Raw genomic sequence first — 19,779 nt, forward strand, 5'->3', positions numbered from 1 at the left:
AAATATACTCCCTCATAGCTGGCTGCTTACTGTAATCACACATCATTTATTGAATATGAAAGACAGTCTGATACAGGCAGGGTGCAATGACCTTGCAATTTATTTCACTTTTCTTTGTCACAGACAAGACACAGCTGGATCAGATTGAGGTTCTTATCTGCTCTCTGACCAATATACACTTTTTCCCCTGCCTAACGTTAGTTTTCTTTATACAGACCAATTAGGAGACATTCCTCTTCAGAAGTTAGCAGCTCAGATACCGTGCAGGTTGTTACACTGACCTGGCTCAACTGCTCACTGACAAATATGTCCAGAGCACTGTCCAGTGTCTCAGTGATCTCCAGATACCGTAGAGGCATTGCCTTGCTGACCTGGCCTGTGCTTGACTAGAATAGAAGGGGAGACCACCAGGACTCCTCCCACAGCCATTGCAAGTAGCACTTGCTGTATGGTGCATGCTGACAGCAGCTCGGACTGCCAGAAAAACAGTGTTGAGTTTTTTTCAGATACCATTTTGGGAACATCTTAGGGTGTCAGTCTGAGTTTCCCCATCCTGGAATGTACAGCCCTTATTAAATATGTCTGTGCAATTCCAGGCATCAGATGGTTTTCTAGAATTTTAACAGGTTAATTTCTCGTGTGGCAAACAACATTACCATATATAAGATATTTATACAGAGTACGATAGAACATGCATAAAAATACTAATCTTGTTAGGCAACTCCATGTTTTAGATGCTGCCCACTCTTTGAGCTCTCCTCTTATCTGCAGGTACATTTGTTTAAATAATTAATTTTGTTGACATTATTAGGCTTGAAGTCTTGAATTACTTTTAAAATTAAAAAAAAAATGCATTCACCTCCTTTCAGTGCATTCAAATTCCCTTTCAGTCTTTTCATAGCATACAAACAGTGCTACACTCCCTGGAAACTTGACTGATTTCATTTAACTGTAGTCAACCAGGATAAATATACAATTGACACATAAGCAGATAACAGGATGTGGGCAACTTTTGGCAGATGACCATCTAGTGACATGACGAATCTGCTGCTTTCATGCCAGATGCCATAAACAACCATGTATGTGCTGCCTTTTTATAATCCACAGGGCAGGTTACATAGATAGGACAGTTCAGACATCTATTCTCATGAAATACATTTGCTGTAGGTAGCAAGCATAGATTTATTTTCTTAATGGGCTTACTTTCAGGAAGTCACTAACTTTTAATGTGCACAGCAGCTTAGGCTCAGAAAGGAGTGTACGTGCATTCATTCAGTAGGCCTTGCAGTAGTCCTATGGCAAATACCAGTTTGTTCCAGCCATACTGTAATCTTTTTGCTTTAGTTCAGCTAGTTAATATTCAGACAGTGTTTATTATTCTCCCAGGAAAGCACCACATTATTTCATTTTGCCTGAACAGATCTTCTCCATTTGTTAATGTACTCTTTTCTCTCTGTGTTTTACAAGGCATTACTATGGTTTGCATGTGCTTGCCTATCTGTTGATCTGAGATCACAAAATTTCATAGTGCAAAATTCAGCCCGATTCTTTTTCCTCATAAATGAAATGAAAGCAAAATACACAGCTCTGTAGTGCTTTCACAAATCAAAGAGTAAGTGAAGGATCTAGGATTGTCACTGACAAAAAAAAAAGCTTACAGAGAGTAAGAGTCAAGGATAAAGTCACATAACGCAAAGGCAAATAAGGTAAGAAACAAGTTTTGTGTGCCCCTAGTTTTCATAACCTTTACTCCTAGGCACTTGGGATGTTGTTAAACAGTAACAAGAAGCAGCAGATTATTTCACCTTACAATGCTCTTGCAAGAATGAAAGGAGACTAGCTTCAATACTAGTGAAGTCATCCAGGCACTTCTGAATTCCCTAATGAGCTGGGATCATAACAGTTTAAGAAAGGGCTCTCCCAGATATCACATGGTGGATGTGGCACAACAGCACAACACAGCTCATAGGTCCCCCCTGAGTCCCTTCTGTGTTTCATAACTCTTAAAGCCATACAAAAAGATGTCATGCCCAAAGGGTGGTAAAAATAAACCCAAACTGATGTGAGAACGTGGCTGTGGAAAATCATTTCATGAAAGCCAAATCTGACATTATTTTTGGATTTCATGGAATTTATTTTTTGCACAACCATAACCTCAGCTGCTGCTCTGGGAATTATAATGTAATGTTTTTCTACATAGCCTTTAGGCCACCAATTAATGAATTCTTGGAGATTATTACTATTTGTATAACATAATATATATCAAGTTTATCTGCTTTCCCATGGTGTCCTATGAGAGGGTGATGGAACTGTTCTCATAACTGAACTTCAGCTCTAATATCAATAAACTAAACCCTGATTCACAGGCACTGCTGGTGTAAATGTCTTGAGTACACTCCATGTCAACCCAGTGCTTCTTAGAGAAAAACTCACTGAAATTTTCTTTCTAGCTGCTCTCTGATGAAGTAGCTCATCACTTTCATCATTGGAGCCTCAGACTCATTTCTGTTTTATCACATACATTAATAGACCTTTCGGGATGCATGTTGTGAAGACAGTACAAGACTGTGAGAATTCTTTCCTATCATCAAAGCTGGCTAACAGCTCTGAAACAGACCCACCTCCTAGGAATGATGGGAGGCCCTACATACAAAGAGAATTCCTGTGAATTTTTTAAATTAGGGAAATACAAAACATTTTAGGGTTTGGTGTTTTTTCAAATTTTTTTTCTTCAAGGACCTATATGCTTTCCTTCTCCTAACTATTGTAGTTCTCTGTTACTGCAGCTCAGTTTTCTTGCTTACAGAAAAGAAGGGCACCTTGCATAAGTCCCAGTATTTGGGGGGGATTGTTCAGGATCCTCACTGACATGGATGAGTGTCACGCTGACAACTGCTCAGAGCAGATCAATATACATCTTCCATTTCTACAAGGAATGTCACTTCACAAGTTACTATATCAGCACTAAGCTCTCTCTTGTTCCCTATTTTCAGGGCACTTGAATACTTTCTCTTAGACATCCAGAAACATGCTTCAAAACTATTTTAATTTTTTTTTCTCACAAAGAGAGTATAAAATTAAAGGTCCATGCCTAATGAGTTATAAATAACCCAGTGCTTGGCATTTCTTTCATGTGCATAAACTTTTTTTCTTTTCCATTTTAAATCACGATTTATAAACTGGAGTTTCACAACCCAGCTGCTAGCCTTGGGGATCTATTTCAGAACAGCACTGGAAAGAACAGGTCATCTGGAGCAGAGGCTGTCATTGATTCTTCCAGCTAGTCCCTAACCTGACAATGGCGCTAACTGCAGAAGAATGCAGATTTAGCAACAGTTACTGTAAGAGAGTGAGAGAAAAAAAAATCATAAGGGAGTCTGGAAATTGATTACAAAAAACTGCAAGAATTTATATTATCAAAATCCAACTTTATCATATCTGGACAGTTTCGGTTACACATTGTTAGCCTGGAGTTTAGAAAAATGGGATTCTATTCTCCAGGCAATTTTAAATAATTTTAAAAACTATTCTGCTTTATAGAGTTATTCTCTGCCTTCAGGTTTACATTGGAAGTGTGAATACCTTCCAAGAAACAGGCAGGATCACCATATTGTCCCAGGTTCTGTTTAAACATGAAGCATTTTTCCCTCTACCTTGAAATTTTCATCTCAGTTTGTTCCAAAAATTAGAATTAAACCCAAAGATTGTATGTTCCAAAACTGGATCTATACATATTGTCAGATAGGAGACAAATGAACACAAGGCAGTGGGATGAACCAAAAATTTCTTGAGGTCCATTCCAACTCCATCTCCTACGAAACCATGAAAAGGCAAAATGCTATCACAGACAGATACGTAACTGACAAAAAAAACCGATCAGGTTGAACAAATCTGAGAGACAACATCATTTTTTAAAGAATTCCTAAGAAAATACTGCATACAGGATTTATATTGTGACAGAATGATCTAGCTGATTTTGTTTTATGTTTCAGGATTACTATCTTGCTTTACATAATTGGAATACTTGTTTGTGTTGGATGCTTTCCTTTTAAAAAATCCTTTTAAAAAAATGCTTCTTTTTCAGATATAAATAAAGTTGAAAAAAAATATATGAAGTATGGATGAAAGACGAAAAACAACAGATCCAGACTCCAAGGTACGATTCAGTGGCAGCAGATGCCAAACATAACAAGCACGTTTTACAACAAGTTTTACACACTAGTTACCTTTTTCGAGAAAACTCTGAGGGGAAAAAAAAAAAAAAAAAAAAAAAAAAAAAAGGAGAGATATTTTAATTCTGCACCTTTTTATAAGCACTTTTCAACAATCCATGAAACATTGTCATCTTCCATGCAGTGAGAATCCAATGCTTATTCATGCATTTATGGCTGCACTCTAAAACTGAGCAAAAGGAATCAGTCTGCAAAAGCTGTGTAGGTCCAGGGGAAGCAGATGTCATACTGCAGCCTAGCAGGAAGGAAATGACCCAGTCTGCTCCCTATTTTCATATCACATATGCACAGACCACTCTTGAAAGACACTGTTCAGACCACTGTGTACTAGTGTCTCATGAAACAGCTGATCTACATGCATCAGAAAGTTTTCTTATATTCTGCCCAAAACTTTCCCATATGCAAATAAGCCTTTACTTCTTGCCATGGTATGAGGTAAATGCAGAACGGTTCACCATCGTTTTTCTTTACACCATTCTTCACAACTTCTCCTATATTAGATTAGTATCGTGTACCTCACCGTTTTCTCAGCTTTTCCTTTCAGATCATGTTATTTAACCTCTTGTCTTTCTTGTTGCTGTCCCCCAAAGTCCTTTTAGTTTGTCTTTCTTACTGTGCTCTGAGGATACAATCTTCTTGACTTTAGGCTTGAGCATAGAGTTGAGTCAAAAAAAACCACAATCTGCCCCTCCTGGCTTTTATAAAACACTCTTGTAATATTCCCAGACTGAAAAATTGCCTATTTTGCAGGTGATGCCTTCATGATCAGCTTTTGATCTCACCCTCAACTTTCTGATGCAGTTTTGTTTCCTCACCAGTTAGTCCTTGTTTTGTATTTGTGCATTTTATATTTTCTTTCTGTGATACTTATTTTTAAAAAATTATAACAGATAATTATGAAGTTCTTCAATTTCAGAATTTAATCCTCTCACTTATCTATAAAATTTTTTAAGACTGAATCTGTTTTCATCAACACAATCACAATTGAAGGACTGACCCAGAATAGATTATCAGTTTACAATGTCTTTGTATTTTGGCTGTGAAGCGTTGACTATTTGGTTTTGATATGGCTTGTTGACTCCCTGTTGTGGTTAGTGGATGAAAAAACAACTTGCTGTCACTTCTCATCAGTTTCAGATAGCTCCTCTGGGAAGTAGATATTTCTTTGAAAATGCATGTTACAGTAATTACTCGAACCTATCAAGTGAAATGTTTTTTCTGAAGACAACAAACTACTTAGGGTTGCCAGTCGGTGGTGTGTGATGGCTTTGATTCAGTAGATTATTGGTTTTTAATATTGCAAGCCATTTCTTACTTCTTTGTTCATTCGTATGCTCCTCACCTTGGATGGACAATGTGTGAAGCATTTCTTACCTGGCTAACCGGTGCACAGGTTTTATGATGCTTTTCTGGAGCACATATCTGTGACCTCTATGACTGAATTTGTTATCCGCTCTGTAAAGAAGCGTGAAGACAGGCTACAGTCACACTGCTTTCACAGTAAGTTTTGATGCACATAGTGCTCTACCAGTGTAGCTACGCAAGCTAGAATAATTATAGTACCTGGAACAGCCGAGGTTTGAAGTTAGCCACCAGAGGGAGACTACCTAGCTCCAAATGTAACACAAAATGCTCCCGCAGAAAAGAACTATTTCTGAGCACACATTTTTAAAAGAAAGCCTAGGAATACAGAACATAACAGTCAGCCTTGAAGTATAAATATAAACTGTGTTTCAAGTGTAGTTTACAAACCTGTGTTAGAAGAGGAAGTTTCTCATTATACTGAATTCATAAGGTAACATGCCAATTATGCCAATTTGACATAAATGTCTGGGGAAAATGAAATCAAATGTGTTGTTTTTCTTTGAGGAAGAAAAGGTACAAAATCATTTGACTGAGAACAGTGAATTCTTCTTGAAGTAACATGCTCATCTAAAATAATAAGCTCCATGTCAGCATTCCTAACTTAGCAAAGCGAAATATATTCTTGGAAATAGCTTAGAATTGTTAAGAAGAAAAAAAAAAAAAGCTCACTAATCCAAACTAGCATTTGTTTTTCCCTTTTTTCACTTTTGGTTAAATAACAGTATGGGAATTTCCTAACACTGATGGTTTATGTTCATGATTTTTTGAGAGAAGTGTCTTCTAAATAACATTTGCTTTCTAAACCAAAAAAACCCCACAATGCATTCCCATCATACTGAAGTCATAATTACAAATCCACTAACTTTTTCCATTTTATTTCACTTGGATATTCTAATGCTTGGGTCTAATAAGCAGTACAATATCAGCATTTAAGTTTGTCATCCATCAGAACCTCAGAAAGGACTTTAATTTCCTCTATGTTTTAAAAGGCTTAAGTAAATATGTATAAGCCCTTATCCCATGCAATACTCGGGTTAAAAGCAAATGGCCATATCTTTATGCACTATGTTCTTGTTGCCAGCTTTCAAGGCACCTCCTGAGTGCTCCAGCTGTACCATCAGCAAGCCACGAATACAGGCGAGAGGATACACAGTGCCTCAAGATATGCTACCCTCCAGACAAAGACAGATTGTAAAGAGCTTTGTCGTACATAATTTTAAGCATGATATTAAATTGCCTGTAATGTAAGCAAGTATTCCTCTTCACAGGTTCCTGCTTCACAAAAGCACCGGTGCTGCTGTTGCACTCTCATTTCTACCAGTCCTCCCAATCTTCACCAGTTTTTCAGATAAGGGTGCCTCTGGGGAAAGCCCTGATACATGAGCAGCCTGCTCAACAAAAAGGATGTGCCCATAACTTTTTCAAACGTTTCTAGATGAATACGCATGTAGAAGTTAACCTGGCACATGGACATGCTGATGGTAAATGTTGGGGCATATACCAGGAGCACAAAATTAATAAGCAGTACCTACCAGAGGTATACTGTTAATGTGCTGTCAGGAACACCAGTGATGGTCACACACTCCCCCAAAGTCTGTTTCTGGTCCACTCACCTGCAGGGACTAGGACCCTCTCCTGTGGGGACAGGTTTTTGTGTTTTGTGTCACTTCATAGGCTGTGCTCCATCCCTTCCTGCTCTATGTTACCAGATGGTCACGTGGGGGAAGGATGCAACATCTCTGGACAGCACAGATGAGGCAGCTGCTTCTCTTATTGTAGCTCCTACCACACTGGGAGCTCCAAATGGATTTTTTTTCCTTGATAGAGAAAGGTACCTTTCCACCAGGTGCCTATTGGTAGCATAGCAGCGTGCACTTTTAGGAAATCTCTGGAGTGTTTAGGTAAAGCCAAAGAATAACTAAAGCTCAATCCACACATGTGTGTGAGTCTCTAACCTTTTGATCTCATTAGAAAACAGGTACCTAAATAATACTGGGGATGTGAGGTGATTTTTTAGTTAATTAAAAACATGCACACAGTTACTGGTCTCACTGCACACCTGTGCAAATCAGAGTTGTATGCATTGCCTTTCTGTGCTGCTGACAAAACTTAGCCAAATGTAGAAACAGAGAAATCACCACAACACAACAGAACTATGGTCCCACTCCAACCACTAAGTAAACTCTACTCCCATATAATAAAATGACTACAGGGTAAATCTTCCTAATGTCAACAAGCAGATCATTTATATTTGAAAACTTGAAGACTACTTAGCCTTATGATATTCAACTTAGTTTAACTATGGGTGATACTACGTTATATATACGTCTAAGTCTTTTTCAAGGTTTCAACTACCATGTTGACTTTTGTACTGAACCAGATTTATTCAATTTTTATAGATCAAAATGTACTTCAACTGAATAATAGTTCACTCATTTGGGTATGACAAAACAAATACTCTCTAAACATGAAACTTAGTTCTCAACTATTGATCCAAAACCATCAAGTTTCCTTCACCACTTCTTGCATGTGCTATTCATTACTTCTTTGCCATGCAAAACCTATTTAATACTATAGTTCTGAGTTTCTGTCATCAAGTATGTGGGAGTTGTTTCCAGGCCACCTGGGACAAAATCAGCCAGGCTTGTTCAGACTGCAGTCTCAGCTGGATCCTGCCTGGAGTGGCAAAGTCATTTCTGACTGCTCATCTCAGCTGATTGGTTGGAGGATCAGCACAGCAAGAGGCTCCTATAAAACGGGGCAACAAATAACAGAGTACATTGCATCCCAGACTTTTCTTTCACAGAGGGAACTGGGCCAGACTTTTGGGTAGAGCTATGTGACTCATCTGCACAGAACAGGTACTGTTCCCAACCCATGCCTTGAACTGTCCATTGCAATCGAGCAGTTCCAGCATGTTGATCCTACTGGTCTGGCCATTCAACAGTGACCACTCTCCCTGGAATCACAAGCAAGCAGTCTGTGACTGTTGACAGCCAGGAAAGCAGCTGGGGAAACATAGCTTAGAAACACCACAAATTTGACCATCCTTTAAAAACAAACGCTTCAAAATAGCACATATTTTATAAAAACTGAATTGCTCTATGAAGAGGAAGGTGGATATGTTTGTTGGAGGAAATTAATCAAAACAATTCAAAGAGTTCAAATATCTTGAAATAGTTAATTCTATGGAGTGGTTGCATTTGTTGTTCCAGATAAATCAGCTTGTCAGCTGTTTATCATCTATATTCCTAGCATCAGGCAGGAAATGGGAGGCTGCTCTTCCTTCTTCCATTTTAATCTGGAAAACTGCAATCAAGAATGAGGAACTGAGATATCAGTCCACTATTCTTATATTAATGTGCCAGTGTACTAGTAGCCATGGGAAGAGAGCACAGTCATCTCCAGGACAAACTTTTTTGTTCTAGCTAAAAAATGTGTTTCTCAAATGAGATACAAATATATATAGACTGATATAAAGTCTACACAGGGAGAGTATATATACTTTATCTAGAATACATACCAAGTATATAGTACATATATAGTCTCTATATACCACATATATATGCTGTATAACTCTATTTATAAATTATCTATATACGCTGAGAGCAAGTCTCTATCTCCCCACCCTTCCACTCTCTATGTATTGTTTTATAGCAGCTTTTCCCATGTGGACCTACATAGTTTGCACCTAAAAGATCAAAGTGAAAATAGCTAAAAGATAGCTTGTGTCAAAGAAGGCATGCAACTGAGTAGCCCAAGGTAAGTGTCAAAGGTAGGGTAAGACTTGTAGGTTTCCCATGTGGTCAGTAGAAAGACATAAGGCAGATTAGTAGGAGTTGTCTAGAGTAAACTGGAATTGCTGTCTGAAGACGTGTATCTCTTCACAACTGAATGGGGAACATAAAAATGGGGATGCTTACATTACAGGCAATTTAACATCATGCTGAAAATTATGTAAGACAAAGCTCTTTACAATCTGTCTTTATCTGAAAAGGAAAACATGTCTAGGACAGAAAGTCTCTCCTTACAGTAGCAGTAGGTTTTTTAAAGACGACTGGTTAGGAAACATTAAGATGATCCCACCACATGTCACTCCGGAATGCTCATGCAGAATATCACTAGTATCATTGTAAGTTCATGCTAAATTAATCTTGAACAGGTTCAATGATTGCAGTAATTAACTTACTGGCAGAATTACACTTGTAACCTATAGTATTATAGAAATGAGTATATAGTATATATAGAAATGAGATGCTTGATGCCCTGGGGTTTTTTTTGACATACACAGTAGATTAATCAAAGCAAAGAAAATATGTCATAGTAGAGAACATAAGCTTGACAAATAAAAGATTAAAAAACTTCACACACTGTTCTGTGGCTACATTTCTAGTTTATGCAGGTCAATCATCTAAAAAAACCGTGATAAGACACTGACTGAACCTCAACGACTGGTTTCTACAGCTCCCATCTCTTTATCAATGGATTCTTCACCATCTTATGATGCACGCTCCTCTAAGGACTTCCCTTAGAGTCAAAAAAAAATTCAAAGCTGTTTTCTTATGAACAAATCTGAAAATGTGATTATTAATTTATTTAGACAATATGTTGATTGCTTTCTCAATGTTTTTGAGAGATTAATCTTTTTTCCTTGCTCTGTGTTTAGCATCTGCTATCACCTGAAGTACAAACTTGAAGGAAATAGATTTTCCAAGCCCAAACTTATGCCTCCAAAGGATAAATTTAGCTGGAGAATAGTGAAATAAAATTTATCATAGAAGGACAATGTTGTAAAGCCAGATTTTACTTAACATGTCTCAAAATATCTTAAATAAAAGCAAATACATGTATTACATACTGTATGAGCTCGAGTGGCAGCAGGGCCAAACTTTTCTTTTGCATTGGTGTTCAGAGGATGTTTGTAAGATTTCCTTTTACTTTTTGGGAAACCCATAATCAACATTAAATTGATAAACTAATTGTTAGACAGCGCTATCTGGTGGAAATTAATTATGTTAGAAGTTTGCCATTTTTCCTACTTATCTTTTGCCTGGTCTGGCTATAATGTAGACAGGTGCCTTAAGTCAGTTTACAGCAAAATTGTAAATGGTGCAAATTACAGCTGCATTTGGGCCATGGAACTTTGCAATAAAGCAAATAGTGTTTCATGCATACTCACTGTGCAATTTTCAAAGAAAAATTGATTTCACATGCCCTTATCTTATATGTTCACAAAGTGGGGGGAAAAATCTCAGAGGATTGTAGATCATACTCTAGAAAAAATGACTGGAGACATTTGAAACAACTTTTCATAGAATCATAGAATAGTCAAGTTTGGAAAGGACCTTAAGATCATCTAGTTCCAACCCCCCTCCCATGGGCAGGGACACCTCACGCTAAACCATATCACCCAAGGCTTCATCCAGCCTAGCCCTGAACACCGCCAAGGATGGAGCATTCACAGCCTCCCTGGGCAACCCATTCCAGTGCCTCACCACCCTCACAGTAAAGAATTTCTTCCTTATATCCAGTCTAAACTTCCCCTGTTTAAGTTTGAACCCGTTACCCCTTGTCCTGTCATTACAGTCCCTGATGAAGAGTCCCTGCCCAGCATCTTTGTAGGCCCCCTTCAGATACTGGAAGGCTGCTATGAGGTCTCCACGCAGCCTTCTCTTCTCCAGGCTGAACAGACCCAACTTTCTCAGCCTTTCTTCATACGGGAGGTGCTCCAGTCCCCTGATCATCCTCGTGGCCCTCCTCTGGACTTGTTCCAACAGTTCCATGTCCTTTTTATGTTGAGGACACCAGAACTGCACACAATACTCCAAGTGAGGTCTCACGAGAGCAGAGTAGAGGGGCAGGATCACCTCCTTCGACCTGCTGGTCACGCTCCTCTTGATGCAGCCCAGGATACAGTTGGCTTTCTGGGCTGCGAGAGCACACTGAAGCCAGCTAATGTTCATTTTCTCATTGACCAACACCCCCAAGTCCTTCTCCACAGGGCTGCTCTGAATCTCTTCTCTGCCCAACCTGTAGCTGTGCCTGGGATTGCTCCGACCCAGGTGTAGGAGCTTGCACTTGGCATGGTTAAACTTCATAAGGTTGGCATCAGCCCACCTCACAAGCGTGTCGAGGTCCCTCTGGATGGCATCCCTTCTCTCCGGCGTATCAACCGAACCACACAGCTTGATGTCATCGGCGAACTTGCTGAGGGTGCACTCAATCCCACTGTCCATGTTACCCACAAAGATCTTGAACAAGACCGATCCCAACACCAATCCCTGAGGGACACCACTCATTACCGGTCTCCAATTGGACATCGAGCCATTGATCACAACTCTTTGTGTGCAGCCATCCAGCCAGTTCTTTATCCACCGAGTGGTCCACCCATCAAATTGATGTCTCTCCAATTTAGAGACAAGGATGTCATGTGGGACAGTGTCAAACGCTTTGCACAAATCCAGGTAGATGATGTCAACTGCTCTGCCCCTGTCCATCAGTTGCGTAGCCCCATCACAGAAGGCCACCAAATTGGTCAGGCAGGATTTCCCCTTAGTGAAGCCATGCTGGCTGTCACCAACCACCTCCTTGTTTTTCATGTGCCTTAGCATGCCTTCCAGGAGAGTCTGCTCCAAGATTTTGCCACGCATGGAGGTGAGACTGACTGGTCTGTAGCTCCCTGGGTCATCCATTTTCCCCTTCTTGAAAATGGGGGTTAGATTTCCCTTTTTCCAGTTGTCGGGAACTTCACCTGACTGCCATGATTTTTCAAATATGATGGCCAGTGGCTTAGCAACTTCATTTGCCAGCTCCTTCAGGACCCACGGAAGGATGTCATCAGGTCCCATGGACTTGTGTACATTTAGGTTTTTAAGACGGTCTCAAACCAGATCCTCTCCTACAGTGGGCCTAGGGTCTTCATTCTCACAGTCCCTGTATTTGCCTTCCAAGACTTCCTTTTCTTGGCACCTTGCTCTCTTAATCCATGCAAATGCAAACATTTTGAGAAATATCTTTTAAGTTTGAGTGTGTTTTTTTTTTTTCTTTAGTTGTAGGGCTCTGGTTTTTTTTTTAAAGCAACAGCAGTACATGTGCCAGTTTGGCTGGAGGGCAGGGAGGCAATTTTTTCTCAGTTTAATTTTGAATTCAGTATTATTAATAGTATTTTGAGTCAGGTTAATCCTACAACCACTTTATAATTTTGATGATGAAAAATACCATAATCAGCCAAAAAAGCCAAGTTTAAGATTAAAGCCCAATAACCTAGAGAGTTTATAATTTAGGATACATACTCTGCTTTAATTTAAGATACATACTATGCTTTGCTGAATGAGACTTTCTTACCTAACTGCAGTTAGTCAAGCATTTATCTATGTATTTTATAAGCATCCTCTCTAGGCAATGGAAATACACACTCATCAGGCAACCTGTCCTAGCATAAGAGTTAGGTAGGATTCTAGAGAAAACATCTTTTCCTTTGACTGTCTCTTCTGTAAACCCACAAATTGAGCTGAATAGCTTAGACTAGATTACTGCCTTTTAGTCAGCTAAAGTCATGAGGGCAAACTGTACCCAGAATACATGTGAAAAAGCTAAGGGAAAACTGAAGTGCAGGGTTTTGGAGCTATGTGTTGGATACGTGTGTTCTCAAAATTCCAACAATGGTCTCAGAGAGCAGATTTACATTCTGTTACTTTCTGCTTTAAAATAAAAGTGAATTACTTCAAATCAAACCACATATGGCAAGCTGAAAGAGGCATACTATTTTAAAGCACTGAACCTCCATGTAAGAGCAGACACAACATTTCTCTCCTTTTGCACATGCATAATTGCAGCAGAGGAACAACTGGAATATGAAACCCTGACCCTCCACAAGTTCTTTGGAGACCCTCTTGGCAACTCCTTAGCAATGGCTTCAAAGTACTGAAAACATACAAAATACATTGTTGTCAGTGTCTGGAATATAAATAAAAATATTGTTCCATATCCATACCAAAGAACTTTTATACAAATAAATTTTATAAACAGATGAATTGGCCAGCACTATAGCTTAATGATTTAAGAATGCAGATCTTTCAGAAAAATCCTGTGATCAGCAAAACCTGCTTTTGTTCCTATGGTAACAACTGAAAACTCTCAGCCACCTCAGAATATAGCAAGCCCTCTGTCACTGTGATCCCACAGCATTAGGAGTAGGTTTCTGTATGCAAGTATCATAGCCTCACAGCATTGCCAAAGCAAGCAGGAAAATAAGCTTCCTCCCCACAGGCTCAACACTTGGCAGAACAATACAGTGCTTTCAAGCTTTTTAGTCCAGTGGTCAACTAGAGATGCAATTGCATCAATTTTTGCTGCATGTCATTTCTATTCTTTTCCCATGCTGCCATCTTCTCTACCTCAGGCTTTTACCACTATTCTCTGTAAGGTTTTCACACATGCAAAAAGCTTCTTTTTCATTGCCATTCTCACCTACTCCATTCTCAAATCTTCTAAACTAAGACTAGCTTGAAAATCGTAACTTTTTGAAAGAGGACAATACAAACGTTTTGCACCTACCAAATGATAGCACAAAACTATTTTGATCTCTCATCTTACTGAGTCCTAAACTAGATGGAGACAGTAATTCTACCTGAAACACATTCACTGAAATGCAGCACTGGTTACAAGAATCTTTGCTAACAAAGTGTTGCTTTCTGCAGGTGACTTTTTTCTTTTTTTTTCCTTCTAAAAACAGACACTTGGAAATGGATTGTTAGTTTTTTTCCCCCAAAGCTGTTTTCACTATGGTTCCAACCTTGATGTTCTCACTAAATGAAATTTTCCCTGGAGAAATTAGATAAAAATAAATAATAATGTTCAATTCTTCCCTAGTGAACCAGAGATGGTAACAATAAGGAGGCATTTCTGAGCAGTTCCTAATGCAGTACTAGAAACTAGCTGCAGAAAAAGAGGATCACCTCTGCCCCTGTCTCCCAGCTGAGGAAAAGAAAATGATCTACAGTCGAAGAAACTTGGAATCCATTGAAGAAAAAGTGTTTAATAGCCACATGAAACCTTTTCTCTGACCAGACGGATTTTCAAATGGTAACTCTCAATGTGCCACAAAGGGATGGCACCAACAGAGATTGCGCTCTGACGCTGTGCAGCCTCATCCCCCCACCATTCTGTTTTTTAGGTACCCTTGTACAATCCAGTTTTGGGTGAAAGAATGAAGATAACCCAAAACATCTATATAAACAGCTCTAAAAAAGTAGTCAAAGGATGTGCACTGAAATTAGTTGCTCCATATGTCACTAAGACAGCTGCTAAGCTTGCATATGAATCTTTCAGCAGACCGATGGTTTCTAATGTTCCTACCTAAAAGACCTGGCAAGTTAGAGAATAGTAAAAAAGTTGACTTTATTGATTTGTTACCAAAATATTGTAACAATTTATATTTCTTGAGATAGAATTGATTAACAAAATGCTGCAAATGTTCATATCTTATATGCAATCAGCTGCAGACTTTACAAGATTTCCTTACATTCTCTGACAGTAGTAAAACAGGCCGAGTCGGCTTTATATTTATATAAATGTATCAAATTCTCTTAGTCATGGACCATGGGCTTGCAGACACACAACCCAAAAATTTTACTAGCTGTAGCCAAACAAATAATTATTCAGCATTTAGAAACCCTTAGCTGTCTTTACTGTGATTATGATTTTCTCTGTGGCCATAAGCAGATGCTTGAAAAAGAATTAGTTCCAGTCAGGTGCATGTGATGCTTCATACAAGTATTGTCCCACCTCCAGCCATCTGGGGACTTTTTAGACACACAGCTTCTACTTTGGCAAGGGCTGCTTCATGTCTGCTTGCTAACAGCATCCTTACACTTGTTTTCAGCATGACTCCTGTATTGGGACACAACTCCTTACGAGCTTTGAGAGACTGCAGTCAGTGAACAGCTGACTGTTCACTGCACAAACCAAATAAGGATAGCTTGGAGGTTGCTGTATGTCTCTCGTCGAGTTGCAATGGCCCAATTTAGATTTAAGGCTGGAAGGCATTCTGTATCTTCTGAAGCATAAGCAGTGGAGGACAATTCCGACAACAGATAAATGCATACACAGTAGACAATATTTCTTGCTTAGTTCTCACCTGCAGTTAATGCTTATGAAGATCCAAAAAAGTACTATTTTTCTACATCATCTTACTATTGTAAAAGAGTAAACATACCCAGCTAGTGCTACTAGAGCTTTATATTTTAATATATTTATATTTTAGTATACTGAAACATCAGACAACCTGGGGAACAGAAATTCCCATTCCATTGATTGAGGGCAGTATCTGTCACTACTCCAAAGTGAAATGAAGTCTCTAGCTAGTAAAAGAACCACTCTTTTCCACATAGATAATAATTCTTTTTCTCTAATAAATGAAAACAATGACCCTTCACCAGCAAATAATAAAACAAAGGTGACAAAAGTATTTTTGGTTTTTTTTTTTTTTTTTGTAAAATAGGCAATTAAATACCCAGAGAGGAAAATGGCATATGTTTCACAGAAGAACAGTCATCCTGATCTGAAGTGTAATGTTCATTTGACTGACTAGATGAGTGGGCACATGTGTCAAATGCACAGATTTTGTAAATATTTGTGTTTTGTCATTTTTCTTAGAAAGGCTGACTCACTGCAGAGCATTACTGCTCTGTACAGCACAGACACTACACAATAGTACGCTATTCCTTTTTTAATATTTTCTAAATGGGAAAACTAAAATCCCCAAAATTCATCTACTCTAATTCTTTGCACTCTGGTGGTTGTTGTTCCCTCACTGCACATAGCCATGTTCCTCACCGTATCTCTCAGTGAAGAAATATTCCTTCAGTATTTCTTGAACATTTATCTCATACGGCATTTTCATAAAGAAGCTAATGAAATATCATGTATTAATCTCTTATACAGTAGGTACGAAACCAGCTGGAAAACAAAGCCAAAGGCTAGTTTTTAGTGATTACCATTTTTAGGGAAGAATGCATTGTATGGAAGATGACAATGGTCTACTGTAGGCCTTATACGATTTAATATTCTCATCAGTGATGCACAAGGGAGTATGCATATCATATTTGCAAGTGTTATCAAACAGCAGTAGCACTGCAGCACAATTCAGAATGATCTACACAGATGGGCGTAAATGTTGGTAAAAAAAAAAAGAAAAGGCATAATTCAGTGGGGAATGTGAGACTTCACTCCAAAGACTGACTAAACCGCTTCATAGATACAAAAATAAGCCAGTATCAGTTCTGAACAAGCCCTAACAGCACCATGTTTCTATAAAGTCATATTTCGTATGAGGGTATGTATAACTGGCATGATAGTGATTGTTAAGCATGAGGAACATCTTTTCTGGTGCTGTATAGCAAAGCACTAAAGCAGCTTGCCTGCAGAGGTTTTGGGTCTTCTTCATTGGAGATGTTTAAGAAAAGGCTAGAGAAACTTCTTCCAGCAAATGGACTAGATAACTACTGTGGCTCCTTGCAGATCCAAACCACAGGCACAGACCTCAAGCCTGTATAACTCGCTATCACTCTTTTTTCCAAAATAGCTTCTTAGACCATAGAATCAACTAGGTTGAAAAAGACCTTTAACATCATCAAGTCCAACCACTACCCCAGGATTGCCAAGACAAAACCATGTCACTGAAGGTCTCATCTACACAGTTTTTGAACACTTTGAGGGACAGTGATTCCGCCACTGCCCTGGGCAGCCTGTTCCAATGCCTGATCACCCTCTGCAAAGAAATTTATCTCTGCAGTGAGGGGTACTGCAGGAACACTTCTTAGTCTTGAGTTTATTCCAGTTTCATTGATTTTTCAGTTGCTAAAATAATATGAAAATGCAGAGGATATTACATTATACAATACTAAAATAGAGTCAGTGAAGTCTGAAACACGTAAGAAATTACAAAAATTTGACATATTTTATTACAAAACCTTGATTCACATTGCTTAGAACTTTGTCATCTTCATTTTGCATCTAATTTAATTTCTTTTGGACTGATGGACAGAGATAGATCCAAGCAAAGTAGCACATGCTATATTGCTCATACCCAAATAACTTCCTGTAACTATTTCAATGTTTCAACATCTCTGTAGCCTGAAATACAGAAATAACAGTCTAATACACAGTACAACATGTAGTGTTCCTTTTAAAAGATATTTAAAATTGACAATAGATAAATACATACCAGTGAAACCTGTTTCTGCATGATAAAAGGAAATTTTTACTGCATAACAATTCTCAAGAGTGTTTATGCAGAAGGCTTTCTTTGTTTCCATATCTCCTCTGAAGGGCTTGCAGAGCACACAGGTGTGTGGACAGAAGCAGGAGAGGTACAGTGAAAGTTTTGTGTGGCAGATGTATTCTCTTGGAGGAACTGCTGGCTGGTTGGCCAAACCCAGAAATTACTATTTCTGAAGGGTTCTCAACTTCTCAGCTTCTCTCAAAGCTAATCAAGAAAGCATGGAACCTGATAAGGGCTGGTAAAAGTAAATGAAGGAACAGAATAGAGAAGGAAAGACACCCCCAAAAATTAGTGTGGGTAAGGCTAGTACTGTCATTTTGAGGTTTGCAGCCTAGGTGAAGAAACTGTAAAATGTTATTCTGATTTAAAAAAAAAAAAAAAATCCAAAGACAAAGACAAAAACAAAACAAATGAAAAAACAAACCAAACCAACCAACCAACCAAAACCAACAAAAATAACAACAAAAAACTAAAACAAACAAACGAAACAAAAACATCCTAGCTGGCTCAGTTTGGGCAACTGAATTAGTAAACAATTTAGGTTTTAATTTTTCAGTCTCTGCTCACTGCTTTTGTAATGGGCAACATATTCCCAAAAGGAATACTCTGAGGATGAAATTCATTTGTGCCTGTGAAACACTCAGATTGGTGACAACAAGAGGAAAGCTCATGAGGAAACAAATCTTTTTGTCTTTGGAGTAGGGTTGGAACAGCATATAATAAAGGAACTACAGAGCTAACTGTTAAACAATAAGGAAAACCAGTGTCTGAAATCATGTGGCCAATGCTTCCTGGGAAGCAGGCTCCTATACAAAAGACAGCATGTAGCCAGGTAATTGAAGCAGGCATGCCACACATACATACACAAAGGCCTGAAACAAGTTCCACATGTAAACTTAACCCTGATGTTTCTATTATTCAGGTTAACTTTGCAACGTTAATAATTCTTTTCACATAGCATTACAGAGATGGATTTACCAGCTGCAAAGGAAGGGGTATCCAGCTTCCCCTAGGGTATATAGGTAGCTTCCTCTCCCTTAGATTCTGACTTTGTAGCATGAGGTAGAGTTGACAGCTATTAACGTATTTGTTGAATGACACACATACTAACACCCACAGGGTGATAGGAACAAGGCTTGGCTTAAAAGTAAGGTTTTGGTTTTTTGCAGTAATACATCACGCTGTCATATGTGATTGGCTTTTTGCAGTCATCCTAAGTTTTCCTGCAGCATTAATGCTTTTCCAATTGATTGGATTTCTCCATTTTGGATTACCTTTTTTCCACTCAGATTTACTAATACACAGGTTTTTTCAAACTGAAATCTCAAGTGCTTAAAAATTCAGGTCCTGTAGTTACCTTTGTGTTACCTTGTCTCCTCTGCCATAATAATATCTGTAATAGATTTCTGTGGCCACAGATCTCAGCAGTACTGAAAACCTAAGTAAAAAAGAACCCAGCCTAAAAATACAATGTTGCTTTGAACCAGAGAAGCTAAGCTACTTACATACTTTTCCTAATGTCTGACAAAAAAATCCAACTACAGCTGACATCTTGTTTGCTCTTCATTTTATTCTGCTTCTGTAGCATACTCAACTGGTGTGATAGATGACTACTTCAAGGTATTTCAGAGAGCTGATTTATAGTTTAGCCACAGGAACATTAAAGGCATGGGTGTGAATCTTGATGAAGTCAGAAAACCAGTCAGTCTTGTAACAAACTATTAAACATCTAAGTACTATGTTAGATTACCACACTTGCCAGAAATCTAAAAAAATTAATACATATCATATGATCTTTTTAATCACAGCCAATAAAATTACGGTGAAATATCATAACATATAATGTCAAAAGACACAGAATTATTACTGACGTGATTGAATTGTATTTTCTAGATGAAG

Source organism: Psittacula echo (assembly GCF_963264785.1).
Source record: "Psittacula echo genome assembly, chromosome: Z".
In the NCBI taxonomy this organism is placed as follows: domain Eukaryota; kingdom Metazoa; phylum Chordata; class Aves; order Psittaciformes; family Psittacidae; genus Psittacula; species Psittacula echo.